Here is an 18,955-nt window from a genome sequence, read left to right on the forward strand (position 1 = left end):
CTTTTGCTTTGCCATGCCTTGCATTATCTTAACAAATTAAGACCACTTCTTTTATTTTTTTCAGTCAGTGCATTAGTGAAAGTATCCACTAATAAATGTTTTATTACTACCAACAATTTGATAAGCCTCATGTTTTCCAATGTAGGTATATCTATGATATCAAGAATGAAGTGCATGCATACATACTAATTAATGGTATTAGTAAATATTTAACAAGAATATGAAACCAATGCTAATATGTCTACATTCTCTTTTGCATTTTGAGTTTTAGTTCTTTTAAATTCATTCTTTCTCCAAAAAGTCAGTTTAATCCTCACTTCACAAATGGCATTAATTTTTATCTGAGAGGCTGATGGATTTAATGTGGCCACTGAGAAGAATTTGCTACCAAATATAAGACATATTTGGGATATACAAAATCTACCTTGCTAAAATGAAATTAGAAAGCTATTGGAAAGGAACTGAGCATATAAAAAGAAATACCTAGAAGACAGATTTCTGAAAAAGAAAATGTGTCTCACAGGCATAGAGAGCCACCATTTTCTAGATGATATGTATTTCTGATAACATATTACTTAAGATGATAGAAGTCATAGAAACACACATGACCTCTTTAAAAAAACAAAGCTGATCTTGCATAATAAGGCAAACAAGAGTCTGGGCCAGCCAGGGTTCTAGGACAACTCCATAATTTAAAATTCTATGCTCCTTTGTTCTTGATAAGTAGGTGTGGCTCACCACACAGTGGCCCTTTTCTTTCCTAATTACATTCTCTAACCAGAGAAGCAGGTAGATGCCCTGATTCTTTTCAGGCTGCTGATTATGTTGATGTTACTTGACCAGTTATATTTTCAGATGAGAAGAAAGGACTGCTTGGGATATAAAACTTGAACTATACTCTTCCATATTGCACCATAAATTCCTAACCAAAAGGTCAACAGCATACACACATGCTCTGGTAAGTATCAAAGGTGATCTGCAAAGGACCTAGCTTATATGGCAGCTCATTCTACTTCCTACCAAACTGGAATTGTGTCGATTCCATTTAACCCATCAGGAGATTATAAGAATAGTTGGAATAAATGTTTTACAGAGATGAATCAGTGGAAAGGGAGTGTAGGGACCTGTGAGGAAGCCTCATGGCTAACATAGTATTTATTTTCTAAATGGGAGGGGTCTCCTGCTCTCCCACAAATGTAGAAAAAAGGGCATTCTATTATGCTATGTTTGTAAACAATACCAATTTACTAATCCAGGTCCTCTTCTGAGACAGCTTTCCACAAAGGATACTATTAATGGATTGCTGGTTCAATCTGCCTATGATGTCATTATTTCCAAGATCTTGAAAGGGACTATTTTGTTTGGGCCGGCTGTAGGCTCTATTTCAAGAATTGTACAAAAGCACCATTATTTTCTAGGAACCAAATCAAAAACCTGTTTATCGTTAAAGTTCAACTGTTGTTGTTCACTTCTACAACAGAAAGGAAACCTATAAGTGAGTTACACATTACATCTAGCCACAGGCCATTCGTTTCACTTTCAGAAATTGATCTTTGGCAACATGGAGAAATAGCTAAAATTAATGGACAACCAACAACAGTTTATATCTGTTCATAAATTGATTTCATACTTAGCTGCTATGTTTTTCAGAAAATATTCAAATGGTTTTTCTGAATGGTGTGTATTTTTAATCTAGCCCTTGGGACTTAATGTGGCTTACCAATACTCTGTAATTATAATTCAAATTCATCAGCAGTAAGAAAGAAATCCCTTGTTTCATGATAACCAAGGAACCTAAACTTTTTATCAGAGTATGAGGATTACCTTTCTCTTTCTCATCTGTTTTTTTTTTCTATTCATCCAGGCCTTCATTCAAGTCTGAGAAAATGTGTATATAGATTATCATAGTTGGAATTTGAAATGTCCCTCAAAGGCCATGTGCTAAAGACTTGGTTGCCAGTCCCTGGTATTAGTGAGAGGCGGGGCCTCATTGGAGGAAGTATGTCTTCTAAGGCATGCCCTTGAAGGACATATTTTGTCCCTGAGCCCCTTCCTCTCAGTCTTTCTGTCCCTCTCTGTTTCCTGGCCACCAGGAGTTAAGCTTTGTTTTTACATGCCCTTTTGCCATGATATTCTGCCCCATCACAAGGCCTGAAACAATGGAGCCAGCAGACCAGGGACTGAGATCTCTGAAATCATGAACCAAAATAGATGTTTCCTCTTTTAAGTTGATTTTCTCAGGTATTTTGTCACAAAAACAAAAAAAAATCTGACTAATACAAATATGAATACATCAATACAAACTTACACATGGCCCTTCACTGACTTCCTTCTTGACACTGAGCTTTGCTACAAAGCATTTTAGAGGCAAATGTCCATCAAGATACATGGTAACTCTCATGTACAAACACAAAAATGGGATCCTAATTAGAATAAGATATATTCCATGTATGCATAATGTCAAAGTATACTCTACTATCATGTATATCTAGAAAGAACAAAAAAAATACTCTAGCCAATGTGACTAAAATTCATACTATGGCATATGAGTTTATTGGATGCAACCAAAATTGCCAATTGTGCCTACTTGCCACAGGCACTTTACCCAGGTATATAAAAGATGAAAATCCAGAAATTCTAGTCCTACAACTTGCAAGGCCACCTATTAAGCCATAAGCAATTGAAACAAATATTTTTATCAGATCTGATACCATCAGAGACACATACAGAAACAAACACATGTCTGCATTATTCTGTCGGCGTTCAAAATTTAAATGATTATTATTTGCATATTTTTCTTAATAAAAAACAAATGAATAATGCTTTTCTTTCAGAAACAAAAGTCCATACTGGAAGATTCACATGATCTAATGAACCCAGAGGTGAGCTCCAAAACTACCAGCAACACAAGAGAATTATCATATACTGGTGAGCATACCAACATTGTTTAATATCCTTTTCATATCAAAGTAAAATGTTGGAATATAGCTTAGGAGAACTTTCCAGCATGAACTTCTTGACGCATCTGATGAACAGGGTTGCAAGAAACTTGGAACTGGGCTGGGGTTGTGGCTCAGTGGTAGAGCCCGTGCCTAGCATGTGTGAGACAATGGGTTTGATTCTCAGCACCTCATAAAAATAAAATAAAAAGTTATTTGTCCATCTACAATAAAAAAAATATTAAAAAGAAACTTTGAGGGTTGGGGCTGTAGCTCATTGGTAGAGCGCCTGCCTCGTACATGTGAGGCACTGGGTCAAATCCTTAGCACCACATAAAAATAAATAAAGATATTGTGTCCAATTTAAAAAAAGAAACTTTGAAGTGATGAGATGACAGTTCTATTATGACAAACTGACAAAAGCACAAAAGAACAAAGATGGATTATAGGATTTTAAAAGTATATTAAACTGATCTATGGTAAAGCATAAAAATGTTTCCAATTTCTAGATTCTGGGAATTTGGGGGAGTTTCTTTATAATAATAATTAGCCCTATAAATCAAGAATTAAACTTTTAATGACAGCTTCCACACATCAAGGTATTAAGTAAAGACAGACTTAAAGTCTGCTAAAGTTTCACTAGATAATGATATTAATGTTGGACTGTACCTTTTATGTGAAGATAGGGTTGCTGCTTTTACTAGAAGAATGATGTGTACACTGAATTATACTTTGGTGGTGAGAAAAGGATTAACGAGTTACACCGAATGGCTTTTTTGGTGGGGTTTCCTTTTGTCCTAAGGCACACATTTTCAAGATGTCTAGCAGAGCTTTTAGGTAGAGATTTGACTGAGAAACAAAACCTTTTTGCTAATTAGCCTAAGCTGACAGTTTCCCACTTTATCTTGGATGCATTATTAGCAAATGAACCACTCAGCACAGACACTTACAACAGACAATGTAAAAATATATAGTAGACTTTTTAACTGTCAAAGAAAAAGAAAAGAAAACTTCTCTAGCCTTCCACTAAAAAGACAACATCTTATGATTTGAAAGAAACATTGCTCTGTATTTCTACAGCAACTTGCATCTGAAGATTTCTAAAGACTTTCCAGAAATTAATTCCCATAATATGCTATAATGCCAAAGAGGGCATTTTGTAGGAAGGAGAATGAGCCAAGTCTGGTCTCCCAAAAGCTCTGAAACCACACTGCAATTTCCAGACTATATTTACAAAAGGTAGCCCAACTTGGCATTTCCATCATCTTGTCTCAAACTGCACAGTCATTATGCATGTTATTCCCCTCACTTGATTGAAAGCTTCTTGAGGGTAAGAGCCCCTCAGCCATAACTGTATGCCTTCATATCACCTAGTACAGTATCTTGTTTCCAGTAGTCATTACATGTTGAGGTAATTAAATAGAACTCTATACACTCTGTGCATTAGTTGCAGCTATGAGTAAGTATTTCATAATGTTGCATAAACTTGTATCGCCTACTTATATTGGGTCTGAGTCAAGAAGGCATGTTTGGAAATATCAGTACTAGTCAAACTGAAAAGTAATAGGGCATCATTTAGAAGCCAGCTACATCTGTTTAGTAATAACTCACTTTTAAAATATATGACTTTCTAATGTCTAAGGAGCTTCCAGTCTTCTTAACTCTTTTTGAGCCTGACATCAATACTGTGAAGAAGGGATTACTGTCCTCATTTCCCACATGAGGAATTGATAAAGAACAATGGTTAATTGACTTTCCTGGGGTCACAAAGTAAGTTAAAGAACAGAGACTAGAACCCCTTAAACTCCTAAACTCCTGTCAATTCCCTACATGCCATACTAATACAATGTGTATCCAAGAAAACACAAATGCACACACTATTCATATATACATTTTTATCCTCTTAAAATATTAATACAATAGGTCTAACTTTTTCATTTAAACCCACTTCAAGGCTGGTACTTACTGATTCCAATTGCTTTTCCCATCCATAGACCAGGGTTGGTGGTTTATTGATAAAACTCCAGCAGATTTTGTTGGCCGGTTGTACCAATTCTTAGATGGCCTTGTTTTAGAGCTTGTCTCTTCTGGGGCACTCACCAAGAGAACTCTGCTATCAGAGACAGGGGTGTGCTGTTTCAGAGAGCCTCGCCAGGGAGATACCATTACCCTGTGTAATGGAGGGAAGCCATTTCTAAGATCATTTGATCAGGAGGAGCTGAACCACTTGTTAGGCAGATTTGAAAAAGCAGCCAGACAAGCAAGGGAGGCACTAGCTCTTTTTACAGCCTCCTAGTTTCAATCTTAGATTATGCAAGAGATAGCTCACTGCTGACATACATATAAGCACAGTCACATAGAATACATTCATGATCTCTCTCACACAGGCAATTGAGGCTGGTTTTATAGTAGTCCTGTTCCCTGCTAACATTTTTATGAGTGACTTCCATTGTTTTCTGTAGGAACATGGCATTAATTGAGACAATAAACCAGCATATTATAGTTGCAAATTTCAATGTCAGGTGGCAAATCAGGAAATCGATAGGTACATACTAACATCCAGACCTCATATACTACGTATATTATAAAGAACAAATAATTATTTTTCTAATGACTTCTTAAGCTATTCTAAATGTACATAACACCATACTTTAGTATTCATTGTGTATGCTGCATAGCTAATGCTAAGAAAAATGCTAATGATTATCTGATGTGTGTTTATATTTGCAAACCAATGCATTATTATGTTTCAGCTTTTCATTTCCAATATTGATGTTTCTAAGAAGAGAAAATAAGATGCACAAAGAGCAGAGATAGAGATTTTTAAAGCATAAAAAAATAGAAATAATTACTCTAAAAGATACCTCAAAGAAATTCAAAAAAAGAAAGGAAGTCAACTTCTTTGTAATAAAATTGGTTCAAAAAAGAAAGGAAGTCAACTTCTTTGTAATAAAACATTTCCACATTCTTCAACACAGAATGTAACATCCTTTGAAACATTCAGGTGGAAAAACTTAGATGCAGAACAATAGCCCAAGTGAGCAAGATAGGTAGGCATTCAATGTCCTGAATCTCTGGAGGTCCAATTGATCTCTGTTGCGATGCATGGATGATAATTATACTCTTCTCTTATCTACCCTAGTGAAATGTCCAAAAATTCCCCCAAATTTAAGCTCAGAAATTCAATTCCTGATTTTTCTAGCGTATTCTACTTGCCATTTAGATGTTTGGATGCTGTTTTCCAACTTGTGAACCATGGCTTATCATCCTATGTCCTTACTGTATTCCAATTTTCTCCATACCCAAACTGGCTTTCTACAAGAAAGGTATGCATGACATCTGAAGAGAAGAGCTAAATGAGGGTAATTGAGACCTGATATTATTTCTAAATCAGGAGCTTAGATCCATTTAGCAAGAATTATATTTCACCAAAAAAGTGACTTCTTGCCAGTTGGCATAAAATAAGCAACTCTTTCTGGAGCTTTTGCCTCTTACTGAAAGTTTACATGTCCACATCTAAGCATGTATTTCAGCATCTTATTTGGGAGCTATAGTTAAGGAAGGGGAAAATATTACCTATAGCAAAAGAGTTCCTCAAATGCTAAAGGAAGGATGAAAGATGATAGGACCTACTTTGTATCTATCCCATTTCACAAATGGTTGAGGATAAACATTCAGCTGATTAGACCCTACTTTTAGAAATTCCCCATATTTGACCCTACTGCAAAGACAAATGTTTTGAAGAAAACTGGGTATAAGAAAACAGCATAATCTTCTGAAACAACTGTCTAGAAACCAAAAGTCTGATCTGAAATATGACCTCACAAATGACTATATGGGCTTGCCCATGGCCTTTCTACGACCAGCACCTCATTTTCTACTAGTTGGATTGGTGAAGTAGCTTTTCTAATAGTTGGATTGGTGAAGTAGCTTGCTCCCATTATTAACCTTTAATCTATTATCTCATTGCTGCTACTATTCACTTATAGAAGATAAGACTCATGACTCCTTCATATGGGAGCACATTCCTATTCCAGCACATGATTAGATTTGTTTCTCCAGTGTTCAAACACACATTGTTTCTGTGGCCCCAGGAAGTCTCCATTCTGAGACAAAAGGGTCCAGCATGCACCTCAAAGGAAGTAATATATGGTATTCTCAGAGGAAAATTGCAGAAAAAGTAGAAGCAGAGTGGTATGAGGACCTAGAGTCAGCAGGCCAGAAGAGGAATCAGTAAGTAGTTCCCAAATTAGTCCTGTAGAGCCTAGACTGTGGCCTAGAACACATCCTGACAAAAATATTGGGGAGGGAAGGGAGAGGGAATCTGAGGGTTCAATAAATATAAAATTATAAATTATGTGAAATGATGTTCATCTCAGAGAGTTCTTTCACTTTTGAGATTGAGCTCCATAAGTTCCCTATGGCATAGCATGCTAAATCATGTCAATTAACCACTAGCTGGTTTTATGGTCTTGGGCAGATTACCTAGGTATGCCCTATCCTCTTCTGCATAATTAATAATAGGGGTCTGTAGGTTCCACACCTGGAGTAAAAGAAAGTATCTTATCTCAGCCCTTGTATAGGAAAACACAATGATCCTTATGGATTTGGATTTGTCTTTCATTTAAAAGAAGTCTGAGACTAAACCACATAGTACCCTTTGAGGGGACAAAGAATGTGATCTATTAATAAGACCCATTAAATAGCCTATGTATGCATGCATTCATTTACTCAAACAACAAGTATTTCCTGGTGCTCATGTGCCAAGCACCATGCTAGGTGATAAGCATAAGGAAATAAATGAATGCCTAGGCCTGAGTGAGGTTATAGGCTTGAGTTATACGTTTCATCTGTGGCTTCACATTATATATAAAATTACACAGGTGCACAGGAAAAAAATAGAACTACCAATCAAGTAAGGGTATGCAGAATGTAAAATTAAAAGTGCTTTTAAAAAAAGAGGGACTAAAGTATTTCAGAAGAGGGCAAGACTCTCCTTTACTGACTACTGCCCTATTTTATGAGAAATCAGTGCCAATAAATCATACTATCACACATAAGGAACAGTTAAGGTATTGTTCCAAAAAACATCACAGCCCAGATTTTCATCCCCATGCCACCAACATTCCTATGTGCCAGGTATGGCATCAGGTATAGGGGGTATACAAAGAGATGAATAAAGATCACTACTTGATCATGTGTTGGAATAGGGATGTGCTCCTATATGAAGGAGTCATGAGTCTTATCTTCTATAGGTGGACAGTCGTAGCAATGAGGTAGTAGATTAAAGGTTAATGAGGGGAACAAGCTACTTCACCAATCCAACTATTAGAAAATGAAGAGCTGGTTGTAGGAAGGCCATGAGCAAGTCCAAATAGTCATTTGTGGGGTCATATTTCAGATCAGGCTTTTGGTTTCTAGAGGTCACAGTAGTGAGGAAGGGGACATGCATACCTACAATAGGTACAAAGTGATGCAACCCAAATAGGTACAAGATGCTTGGGAGAGACAGAGTAGAAAGGAAACTAATATTCTCAGAGGGGTCAGAAACTATACCAAGTGAACAGGGTATAATGTACACATAGGAGTTCACCAGGATTTAAAAAGTAGTAGGTAGTGGGGTTGTATTATTATTCAACAGTATTTCCAATCTGCAAATACATTTTTTCACTTTGGGCATCTATTCCTGCCGAACTAAGTGATTTTGAACATATCTCAAACCTCTTTAAGAAAGTAAAATGTGCAAGACTAAGAGCCAGGACATTTTCTAGAACTGTAGCCATATATGAACAGACTTCTTCTGGGGAAATGAATTAGGAACATAAGCCTTGAAAAAATAAATCCTTTCCTAGTATGCTTCAATGAAGAACTAAGTTGCATCTCATTATGCATTCTGAATTTTTGAAGTTGATTTTTAGTTCATATGTCTTTTATAAACCCAAAAGAATCCCAGCTCTCTTTCTGGATTATTCTGTGATATTCACAAAATCACTAAACATTCTTAAATCTTCAATCTATCCATTAGTTCAGCATTTACACTATGATTTTGGTTTATTTGTTTGTTTGTACTGAGTATTGAACCAAGGGGTACTTAACCACTAAGCCATGTCACCATCCATTCTTATTTTTTATTTTGAGACAGGTTCCTGCTAAGTTGCTTAGGACCCTGCTAAGTTGGTGAGGCTGTACTCAAACTTGTAATCCTCTGGCTTCTGCCTCTGAAATCACTTGGATTATAGGTACACAATGTTTATTAAGTGCCCAGGCAGGCAAAAGATACTTCGGAAAGACAGTGGGTGAAGGGTAGCTAATACTGCTCAAAGGTGTCAGAGGATATAGCACTTCAGCCGGAAGAGTGAATAGGAGTTCACCAGGTTCTAGGATGACAAATGAACAAAGAACAGTCTTTTCCCTGGGAAAGACTAAAAATGTAAAGGGTGTCAGCCTTGACAGCCAAGTGTCAAGATGAAAACAGAATGCTATCAAAGAACACAGAGAGAGACTCCCAATCACCTGATGAAGGAGGCTTAATAGAAGAAGTACATTTAAATTAAACTAAATTAGGAAGAATAAATAACCAAATCATGTGGATGGCATGTTTAAGGCACAAGGAACAATGTGTATTAAGGCCCAAAATAGATTAGAGACCCAACGAGGAAAAGGTAAAATCAGTAGAGGCAAATGAAGAAAGGTCTTATATGCCTTTCTATTAAGTTTGGATTCTTTCTGCCATATGAAGAGGTATCAAGTAGTGGAATAACATAATCAGTTTTTAATTTTATTAATTATTATTTAGGTGACAATGTAGCAAATGTCTAAGACCAAAGACTTTTTCCCCAGATAGCAATATGGGAATAGTTTTGCAAAGCAACACTATGAAGATGAGCCAGGAGAGAAAAAAAAAAAACATGGGCAATATGCAAAAAAAAGAAGACAGGGGAAGCAATTTCAAGAGGAGCCTCTATTTAGGACACTGACCAAAGATGACAGTGATGCCAGTTCTGGTGGAATTAACTGGTCTTGGAAACCCAAAAGGTAACCCATCCCAAGAATTTAGAGAAAAGTTGAGGGCTAATGATTTTGGTAGACTTTAGTTAGTGCTTGGGATTCCAAACAGAACTATGCCACAGTTTTCAATATTTGTGAAATAAGAGTAACCAACTAGCTTAGAGTAGTGATGGAAAATAATGAATTTGGTGTGCTGATAACAAATATGATTGTGTAGTACTTTTCTTATATTAGTAGTTACTGGGCCACCAACAAGTATTACATTCTCAAGAGAATTAGAAGACATGGTTCTACTGTCTTTGGCCAATAGGACAGCATTTATAATGAGTTTTAGAAAAAAAATCATCAAAATTTTTATACAGATTCTATGAAAAAACATACTAATTCTAAAAAGACAAAATACCCACAAATAAAAAAACATGTATATAAGTTAATATACAAAAATGAGAAGATGATAACAGTGACATATTGGAAATCTCTATAGAAATTCACTTAGGTATATCTAGTGAGAAGAAAGATATTTAAGCATCTTGTCTTTGAGAAGTATTTTCCACATATTGAGTCAAAAAGCTAAAGGAAACTTTAATTCACATGTGATAGAAAAATATATTTCTTACTAAACTATTGTTCTCAGAAGAGAAAGCAAGAAAAAGACAATAAATACAGTTGCAGCAGCATCCCTAATATGTTCATTTGACATTGTGGAATTATTCAAAGGAGAGTTGGACATATGGGCTGAAGATTTTAAGTTGAAGGCCACCAGCATAGGAATATGTGCAATTATCCAGTAATAATAAAGAATAAGACAGAAGAGAAGATCTTTGGGGAACACTAATATCTTGGAACTACAAGAGGAAGAGGAGTCCCTGACCACTGAGGAAGATAGTCAAAGAGGTGAATAGTATGATGTCATGGTAGGGGTGATTCAAGATGAATATATTGCTAGGAAGCATATGTTACAGAGAGGTCAAAAGCAAGTCTTTTTACCCACCTATCCTTTTTCCAAAGTTTACTAAGCTTGCTGTCATTAATTTTTGTGCCATAAGAGAAATTCCCAAGTATACCAGAGGTCTGTTGATGTGTTTCAGTACGTATTAAGAATTCTCAGACTGGATATTCACTGTAACTGGAGCAACATGACCCAAACCACACGGTATGGTTCAGTTAAGAAAGAAAATCTTAAGAAACATTTTTCTTTTGGTGGTGAATGGTACCACTGTGGCCACTACTCAGCCCTGTTCCAGAGGGTACTGTTATGAGCTCACATTTTTTGCCCTCTTGCAGCATGCTGGGCATTGCACAGGACAGAAACAAACATACAGAGGTTTTAGTTAGTAGATAAACTATAGGCAGCATTTAGATACTCGCCCCCCCCCACACACACACACAAAGAAATATGCTCAGTTCTAATAGCTTTTATTTGCTAACTGTAGCCTCAGAAGACTTTGCCAAATGAAGATGTAAATATTCAGCAGTCTGATCTGGTACTTGTTCAGCCTATCACTGCTATCAATAAGCTTCAAGGCCTTGGAATCTATTTCTTCATCTGGAAAACAGGACCACCTCACCATAAGGTTCTAAGGATTCAATGATCCAATTGTATTGTAAGAACTGCTTTGAAAATATTTAAGACATTCTACTAACAGAAGATGTTTACAATTACTGCCACAGGTTTCACAAGCCAGAAATAAAGTTGCCATCATTCATTGAGATCTAATCATGCCTCAGGCACTCTGCTAAAAGTTACTCATGTACAAGTTCACATAACCTGCATCACCACACAAGGCACTAGTATTTTCCATTCTACCGATGAAGCAACTGATGGTCAAAGGCATTAAGTCACTTGCCCAAGTTCATAGACTTAGTAAATGGATAAGTAGGACTACACAATCCCACATCTGTGTTGCTCCAAAGCCCAATGTTCTTGTTTATATTCTCTCAGTCATGCCAAGTGCATATATGATGTATTCTCAGCTATTCGCAACCTTTGCTTGAGTATGAATTATTCTTAGGGTCTCAACGTAAGCAAACTGTGTCTCCACTGTGGTGTTGGGGACCAAACTTTGGAAATGAGAAAAACTTCTATCTACAAAGCAGACATTCAACATTAGAATCAATGACAGAGGAGCACCTATGGTTAGAAAACTGACAGCTGGCTGTACTAACATCAGGAGTCTCCCCTCTTCTCAAGTTCTGAAACAACAAAGGGAGGTGGCATCACAAGGCTTCGTGGATTTCAAGGAAGAAGTTGTATGACTAGAGGGGACTTCTACAGGAACAAGAAACTTTGCTGCAGTGGCAAGATAAATGTGTCCTAAAGTGATACAGGAAATGAGGAAACTCCCCATGGGTTAATCCTATTTTTCACTCATCTTCTTGGGTGGGCAGGAGCACTGACATGTAGTTTGTGGCTGAGAAGAAATAAAGATGTAAGCAGCAAGTCCTGTGAAAATAAGGTCTTTGGCTGCAAAGAACCATAGTGCTCTCTTGTTATCTTAGGGTTCTGTCCCCATGAAAGGCTGTGGTAAAGACAATAATAGTATTTATCATTTGTTGAATGCTGAGTATAGGCAAGACATTGTATCAAATGCTTTCATAAGTTATCTCATTTTATTCTCATAATAACTTGATGAGGTTATTAGAACTCCCAGTTTACAGATGAGGACACTGACTCTTAAGAGGGGTAAGTGGCCAAATTGAGATTTAATGCTGATTTGTATTTGATGCTCCCAATGTCTTTACCATAATGAAACAGTGGGTTATTAATATTCTAAAACCATAAAATGATCACATAAATGCAAGGGGTTGGGTCTTCTCACCTAGTGCTTCTCAATAAATTTAAGTGAATCCAGGCAGTTGGATTTTTTCTTCCTGAAATTTAGCTTTTCCTGTAAATTGTATAAATTGCCTTTGATACATCTCAGAATATCAGCAAGACACTATCAAATGTAATCCTGCTAGGCTGTTTCTTTAAGGCCATATTCAGAAGGATGTAGTGGCTAAAGCTTAATTAAATAAAATAATTTTACTAAAATTCATAGCTGACTTGACAAAGGACTCTGTTCCACAATCTTCTGGAAAGATGGCCACAAGGAGATTTACTTTGGCAAATGACTTCCCTGAATCCTGACTGCTGTTCCCAATCACTTGTGGCCTTTGAAGTTTTGAGGAGTCCAAAAGCCACTGAATTACATGACAAAGGCCCCTCTGATCCTAGATTTCAAGACTTCTAGCATTATATTCCTGTTTCATGGTAACTTCATCTTCCCCACACAAATGGAAATACCTCAAGGACACAGTATGTATCTTTCACATATTTGGATCTCTCTCTGAGCTTAATGCTATTTAGAGCCCATAGAAGATCCCTGATCTGGACTGGTGATATCACTGGAATTATAGGATTGAGGAAGACAGACATAGGAACTATGATAACAAAATGTTCCTGCCCACCTGCCCCTTTTAGTTTCTTTTTAATTTATTGATATTTATTTTATTATAGTTGTAGGTGGACACAATAACCTTATTTTATTTATTTCTATAGTGCTGAGGATCAAACCCAGTGCCCCATGCATGGGAGGTAAGTACTCTACCACTGAGCCAGAACCCCAGCCCCCCTTTTAGTTTCCTAATTGAGATTCACAAGTAGATGCTCTGGGTCCAGCCTTCTGCTAGGCAGGAATTCAAAACAGGTAAGATGATATCATTTCTGCTATTAAAGAAGTTCTCAATGTAATCATGGGAGCTAGAGTACTTGGTACAGTTCCAGAGTATAGTTCTTCCACATGGCACACAAGACCCACAATCAAGTGTATGCTTAGGTATGTTTTCCATTCAATTTTGTTCCAGGAAATCTCCAGCAGGGGAAACCAAGCTTTTGAGAGGTTCCTACAAGGTGTTCTCATGTTTTTAAATCTCGAGGTACACAACTCTAGCATCAGGTGCCTGATCCACTTACCAAATCTTAGGTTTGTTCTTGTTTTCACCCTTTCAGGGAAATCTATAGTCTACTGGGAGTGCAAGGAACTTCCTAAAGCTCCTCCTGACTCATGCCCATGGAGAAATCTCCTCTGGTAACTTATTAGTAAGAATTGTTAAAATTTCACCTATGCATATATACACTGACAGTTGAAATTTACTTTGTCACCCAGCTAGTTCATTAGCCTTTTCTTTTCCTTTTTTGAATGTCATGTTCCAGATACAACTGTATGTTGAGTAGACTTGTCTAGATTAGAGACCTGTTACAAGCAAGCCTACTCTTTCTATGTGTGTAGTCAACAGACAATTCCAGATCATAAGCGTAAAACCAGAAACATGCACTTTTGCATAGGAAACCATTAAGACTCCATAAGAAAACATTTTTCACCTTTTCCTCTCCTTATAAGAGAAATTAGGTTTTAGACTTAAACTTCCAGAAAATAAATCCCACCTTTGTCAGACAGCATTGATTAAAACTCTACTTGAGATGATATCTATAAAAGGAAACTATGGGGAAAGAAAAGAAAACTTAATTGGTGGGGTTCAGCTTTGTCTCTTTAATCCTAGACAAATTCTCAAAGGATCTATTCCTGACTGGCACTCTTCTTATGGCCACTGGTTGCCAGAGAAACTTTTAATACTGGATAAGGAAAGCACTAGAAGCAAGTAGGAAAAAAAAGAATGGCAACTCTGATTATGAACTATTTTCTAAAATTAGGTATGTCATGGTATATGTATTATTGAGAAAATGTATAACTAGGAAAATCAGTGCTGGGGGCATGTGTAAGAATTTCAGATGGTATGAGTATGTACATGAGAGTGTGAGTCACTAATCATTTGTGTGAATCAATGTGAATGGATGAGTCAATGTGATTATCTTAGTGAGGGAGTGTATGTCAGTGTCAATGTGTCCATATGAGATTGTGAATTAAGAATATATGACAGTTACAGGACAGCATGGAGGGCATGGAGGTTGATGCAAGCAAATGTATCAAGGTACTCAGAATGTAGCTAGGGTAAATATGTGACTCAATATGCATATCAGTAATTGTCCTGTCACATGTAGTATCAGTAATTGCCTGTGTGTGAGTACATGTATCCCTCTATGTGAACTATTGTGATATGAATTGGATATATCAGTGTGGTGTATGCCAGTGTTAATGCATATCAGTAACTATATGTACCTCACGTGCCTGGGTGTAAATGTATGTAGCAGTGTGAGTGAGGGTGTTTTAGTATGAGAACAGGAGAGTGGGAATGTATAAGAATATGTGCCTGGTATGACTGTGCTACTGTGAAATTTTAGAAGGTATGTAATTTATATGAGTTGGCATGTAAGAGGGTATACATTTGAATGTACATTAGTGTTAGAAAGTGTAAGTGTCTATGGGAATGAGTAGGAATGTGTGGTTGTAAATATAAGTGTCAGAAAATGTGAGTTTAAGTTTGTGGACATGGCTCAGCAGTAAGTATGTCTGTTAGTGTAATTTAGTGTAAGTAGTGAATGAGAATGTGTCATTGTGAATATATCTGTGTGAAAGTGATTGTGTATGAAACTGTGTATACAAGCACTATTTCTCAGCATCCAAGGGTTTATTTAAATAAAGACTCTAAATCTTCTAACTTAAAAAAAAAAGTGATTGTGTATGAGTGCAAGAAGGTCCCATGATGGCTGTCAGTGACAATGGCTGAGTTCACGAAAATGAGAACTTGTATACTTATATTTCAAGTTGTGTTCCTGCATATTTGGTGGAGAGGGCAGTTATATCTCACTGTGAAGAAGGTGAGTACATGAATGTGAATGTGTATTCCCATGCATAAGTATGATTTTGTGTGAATGTCACAGGGGAAGGAAGATGGTTTCAATGCTATAAATGTAAGTGTAAGAACATGTCATTCTGAGTGTAAGAGTGCAAGAAAGTGTAAGAGGGTAAGTGAGTGAGATGGCATGTAGAGTATGAACATATATAAATATGCAAATATGAGCATTATGCACATGTATTGCCCTGTAATGGCTTGTGTGTATACTGTGAGGAGTAAATCGTGATGAATATAAATATGTTGGAACCTATGAAAGTAAGTATGTGTATGGCTGTATGAGAAACTGTTTCAATATAAGAAAGTCAATGTATGTCTGTGTGTTGCATGTGTATGTGTGTGTGCAATTATGTAGACATTTTAGTGTGCAAAAAAGTTTATGTTGTACGTGGCTGTTAGTGTGTGAGAATATAAGGAAGAGTATAAAGGTGTGAGTGAATGGGAGGATGAGGATGGGGTATAGGGTAAGTATCAGTGTGTGTTAATGTGAAAGTGTAAATATATGAAGGTGAGTTTGTGGCAGTATAAATATCCCTGTATGTAGTATGTTTGTAAACAAGATCATATGCAAGGGTGAGTAGGATCATCACTGTGAATGTGTTCAGTGTGCTAAGTGAGAGTGAGTCAGGAAATAAATGTGACTGTATGAGAGTACAAGTATGCTTGTGTGTGTGTGTGTGTGTGTGTGCGCGCGCGCATGTGCGCGCGCACGTGCTCAATGGTACTACAATAATTTGTAGTCTGGGAAACTCCTGGAAGCATCTTTCCCTCCAAAGCCACAGCATACCTCCTATTACAGGCAGGTTACATAGCCACTTTTAACTTCTATCTCATCAAAGATAATATCTAACTTGAGCTAGTATCACTTGTATAATCAGAAAGTAAAAATATTAGAGAAAATACCTACCTTGAAGGGTTACTGTAGGAGCAAATGGTAACACGCAAAACTCAAATGCTTAGTAAAGAGCTGGCAACAATAGATAATAAATAAAAGTTGTTGTTGTAGCTGTCATAGAACACCCAGGAGTGATCTCAGGGCTTGCTTCTTATTTTAGTCAGTTCTAGTTACCTCCTGTCAGTCAAAGTCTATAGAGGATTCCCTACCCGAACATCTCTCGAAAGTTGAATGTGTCAGTATTGACAAGGCTGTAATTTCATACCTTCAATTCCATGGCTAAAACACTGGGACTTCCCTTTCATGCGAAGGCATCACAAACACCTGGTGCTGAACTGTAGCTTTTACTTTGTCCTATAGTCCCAGGGCATGCTCAGGGTAAAAGGGAATTGGATTGTATATTCCTTGTTTGTTTTTCTTGCTCTGTGTGTGTGTGTGTGTGTGTGTGTGTGTGTGTGTGTTGGTTTGTTGCTTCTCAACTTGGGCAACAGGACAGATGCCTAAATAGCTGACAAAGAGACAGAAAACAAGACAGAAAGATCGAAGGACAGCAAGCTACAAATAGGTCGCTGGACTGCAGGGTACAGAAAGCTAGAAGAAGCCAATAGAGGAAGCTACAATGACTGAGAGGCAGAGACAGAGGTAGATGATCAGAGAAGCAGGCTGAGAAATCTGAAAGAAATGCAGAGGAAGAGGGAGAGACCCAATTTGCAAAACTGCTGGGGAACTGTTGGACTTTTGTAAAATAGACTAGAGACCTGTAAGATGTAGCCCCCACCCTTGAAGAAATTTCACTCTAGTTTACCTGACCAGATGAAGATTCCAGAAACTGTGAGAGAATTATTTAAGGCAGGAGAGAAACAAGTGCCATACTGCATGCTACATATTCAAGTGCTGAAGAGCTGGAGGAGAAAGTTTGCCCTTACCACTTGGTTGGGTGGGAAGAGAGGGAAGGTTTAAGTTAAGCTTGGCAGGCCAAGAAGAGGGTGGATGGGTGGGAGTACACTTCGAATAAGAAGGTAAAAATAAGATTATGGGGCAGTAAAATCACAGAAACCCATGGCAGATTTGTGGTGTGTGGCTGAAATGCCACTTAGACATCAGGAAAGGAAGAGAACAGGAAATGACAGCTTGATGGGAAGCAGTTTCTGTGTTACAATGAAGCTCTTAGACGCTGCTTGACATTTGCAAAGGACCAGGCAATGATTGTTATGTTGTTTCTCCTCCTCACCCTGAAATGTAGGTCAAGGCTGTCAGTCTCATATTGGAGATAGGGGAATCAGAGAGCAAGGGAAGCTGTACTAGGACAAACTCCCCCAGTATGTAGGGGTCATGCCCTGAGGCCTAGCTGGTGAGGCCTGGGCAGGGTATTTAGTACTGGTGCCTCTGATGGAAAGGCAACATTTACCAGAATTTTGAGATCCATAACTCTCTGCCTTGGAATCTATTACTCACCTCACACAGCCACTGCTGCAGGACCTCAGCACAGGTAGGAACTGCCCATGAGAAGGGGCTGGGCTGGCTTCAGCTCCGGCAGACTCAAAACTAAGCACAACAGCTGCCACAAGATGTAAGAACTCAGCTTGTCTTGCTTGGGGGAAACCTGCCAAAAGAAGCATCGTGGGGGAGAGGGAACCTCTTTCTCCACCTGCTACCACTCCCTAGTCCAACCCCCCCATACATGTCACATGCATATACACTATAGAGAATTTCAAAAAATTCTTTTAAGAAAGCCAGAGAAGCAGAGAGGGAAGAGTCCTTTTAAAGGGGAGAAAAAAAAAAACACTCTTATGCAGGATTCCAGAAAGTGAACTGAATTAGTATTTCAGAGATGGGAAATTTAAGTTGAGAGTTAATGTTTGTCACTTCACTTCTCTGGGCCAATTTGCTATCAAGAGGAAAAGACTGACCTTAGTCACCTTGGGAAAGTATTGGGAGGGCTAAACCAAATAAGATAGATGTGAATTTTTATATAATTTGCATGATCATGAGTAAATGTGCATAATTATAGGAGGTGACAAAGTCTTGAGTACAATAGGAACTAAGCTTTGTGATGACTTGGCACTATTATTCATTTCATTCCTTTCCTCAACTCCATGTCTCCACTTCCATTTCCATTCCCCTTACCACCAACCTCTTTCACAGGTGAGGAAGAAAATGTCTGTCTTTCAGGCAAAAGCACTCCAAGTTCCCCTAAAGGCCTCAACTCTGAAACTTTTTGGGACATCCCTCTACATTCTTCCTATCTCCAGCACAGAGAATTATTCTACAGTCTTCCCAGATTTCTTAGGTTGAAGATATAATGTTTGTTGTTATCATT

General features: G+C 37.6%; 1 protein-coding gene across 20 annotated transcripts in view; it reads right to left on the reverse strand.

The window, feature by feature from the left end:
• The window catches only part of Pak3 (p21 (RAC1) activated kinase 3), a 259,089-nt gene that overhangs the window by 93,379 nt on the left and 146,755 nt on the right, over window positions 1-18,955 (reverse strand). For 12 of the 20 annotated variants that reach the window (XM_078034379.1, XM_078034375.1, XM_078034388.1 and 9 more), the window contains 2 exons: window positions 18,091-18,238; window positions 4,906-5,109 (listed from right to left, as the gene is read on the reverse strand). The exons of 5 other annotated variants lie outside the window; for them this stretch is intronic. The gene's annotated coding sequence lies outside the window, so the exon portion shown is untranslated. The remainder of the gene's footprint in view (window positions 1-4,905; window positions 5,110-18,090; window positions 18,239-18,955) is intronic. 3 more of the 20 variants (XM_078034377.1, XM_078034383.1, XM_078034374.1) reach the window with 2 other exon arrangements.

Source organism: Ictidomys tridecemlineatus, chromosome X (assembly GCF_052094955.1).
Source record: "Ictidomys tridecemlineatus isolate mIctTri1 chromosome X, mIctTri1.hap1, whole genome shotgun sequence".
NCBI classification, from domain to species: domain Eukaryota; kingdom Metazoa; phylum Chordata; class Mammalia; order Rodentia; family Sciuridae; genus Ictidomys; species Ictidomys tridecemlineatus.